Raw genomic sequence first — 2,604 nt, 5'->3', positions numbered from 1 at the left:
TTTATTTTTATTTCTTATTTATCTTTATATTTTAGAAAATAGTCTGAACAAGAATTAGAGGCAAACAAGAACCGAAAACACTTGTGATTGTTAAAAGCTTATATCCCTAATTATATTTATTTATTTTTATATTTCTTCACATATATTTATATATTTATTATTATTATTATTATTTACTTTTTTTAATAAAAAGTAAAAATCGGACAAAATTAGGTGTCAACAATAATTTAAAATCATTTTATTTTATTTTTGTGACAATTTATTTGAGTTGGTAAGACACAAGTTGTACTACTTAGTGGTCTTGAAACTCTATTTTAAAAATAATAAAATATTCTTAAGAAGGTTAAATTAGATGTGATATCTTTTTACTCCTTGAGTTTTGAGACACGAGTTGTACAACTCGATCGTCTTAAAACTTTTTTTCCATTCTTTTTTAACACACTTTTATCTCAAAAAATCACATTTATAAAAAACAATTTATATTCATATTTAATAATAAAGAAAAATAAATATATTTAAGTTGATATAATTTTGCACAATTAATTAAAGGTAACCGTATTTTAACGGATGTCGTAGGGTGCTAATACCTTCCCTACGCATAATCGACTCCCGAACTCAAAATCTGGTTTCAAAGACCATTTTTACATTTTTAAGGGTTTTCCAATATTTTCCCTATTTTAAAATAAATTTTGGTGGCGAATCCATTGAATTTGATGAAAACTCGAAATTTTAGGCCGCGACACCTCCCCCACTCCTAACTTCTGAATTTTCTCTCTCCAATAAATGACAATTATTTGGACAATTGTTACTACCCCTATTTTTCCTCCTTGCCATATTAGGAATTAACTCCAAATTATTGTCCATCCCACCATCCTTATTACGCGCCCCATCACCGTCCAATTCAGTTTCTCTCTCTAACGAATTCAAACCATCATTAACTTCAGTCATAAAAATTTTCCAACTTTTTGGGATCCAAATTATCCCCCCATGATTAGCGACTGTAACGAATTCGGACCTAAACTCGTATCTGATTCCGAATCATCGACCCTCCATGCGACGTTCTCCCTCTCAAAATCAAATATTGGACCGAAGAATGGTTCTTCCACAATTTCAATTTTAAAAAAATTATCATCAATTTTAATTTGAATAAAACAATTACTTAACTCAAAATGTGTTGTCTCAATAAGAACTCATGCAAAATCTAAATGATTTTTTTTTTTCTTGGTGCATTCATCGACCTTCACAAATTTACCCAACGTGCGTGACAATTCCCTAAAGAGATCGATACTCTATGCATGAATGGGCACACTGCAAAATCGGAACCACCCACATCGTTCCAAAGATGTCGCTTCTAGAGTCCATTCCTCAATATATTCAAATAATGCACTAAAAAATTCATCTCCCTCTTCCATCGTCCCCTTCACATCCACAGTTACATGACCGTAAATAAATACTTTGTGACCCTCTATTGGTATGACTCACAATGAAGTGAATCCTGCATCATTTATCAAATTTTGAGCAACTGAGACCATTTCCATATCATGGAGAATCTCCACACGCTTCCTTTTCGCCCACTCCAAATCCTTCCTTTTGGTTTCAAATTTGATACCACACCAATCTTTGTTATGATTATGTGTACTTATAGTGTCCTTCGCACACCAATCAGGTCTTTGTTTTTACGCACCATATCTATGTATGAGACGTTTGTAGTTCTACCTCCCATAGCTTCCCCCGCTCTTTGGTATGTCTGGTCTTTAGCGTATCTGAAAGTTGTAGCAACATTAAGTACGTTCGTGCCTCCACCAGTCCTTCTTGCCTCCCGCTCCCTATCAAAACGTGCTTCATTCGCCCACAATTTAAAAGAACCGAACCATACATTTCGAATAGCTTTGACAAGTTTTCCAACGTCCTTCACCTTCACTAACCTAGCAAATCCGAATCTCTATCCCTTAAAGTTTAATCGATTTGTAAGAAAAAAATCGACCAATATACCACACGGTTTTATCCCTTCCTTCATATCCTTCAAAGTAGCTTATGCGGGAAAATTAGTAACATAAACTGATATTGATTTTGTCTCTCCCTTGATGTTTTCATTGTTTTTGTTCCTATGAAAATCATCTTCAACTCGATGTCTGTAAAATGAATTAAATCTACTGCCATTGTACCCTCTGTCACCGTCTAGTCCGACTTGTACTGGTTGCTTGCCTTTTCTCTTCCTTGGACTCACAATAGTCCATTGAACCCCATCCCTAATGTTTCCCATCCTTTTGTCGAATTTCTCTCTCTCTCTCTCTGCTTCCTCAAATTGGTTAGTAAGCTTGAAGTTGCAATGTTTTAAATAGTTTTTCTAAAGTTTATTAACCGTCACACAAAAGACTATTTTCCTTTTTAATATTTCTATAGAGTTCATTAACCTCACATAAAATACTATTTTACTTGTTCAAAGGATGTTTTAAACATTGCTGTGAGTCAAATTTCATTAAGTCAAACATAGATATTACCTTCTTTTTATGTGCCGCTACATACAAAGATGTAGGATTCTCCTATTCCTTATATATCACTCTATTTTGTATCTTATTTAAGAGATTTTTTTTTCTTTCTTTT

Source organism: Cicer arietinum, chromosome 3 (genome assembly GCF_000331145.2).
Source record: "Cicer arietinum cultivar CDC Frontier isolate Library 1 chromosome 3, Cicar.CDCFrontier_v2.0, whole genome shotgun sequence".
Lineage (NCBI taxonomy): Eukaryota > Viridiplantae > Streptophyta > Magnoliopsida > Fabales > Fabaceae > Cicer > Cicer arietinum.
This window is presented reverse-complemented; position numbering follows the sequence as displayed.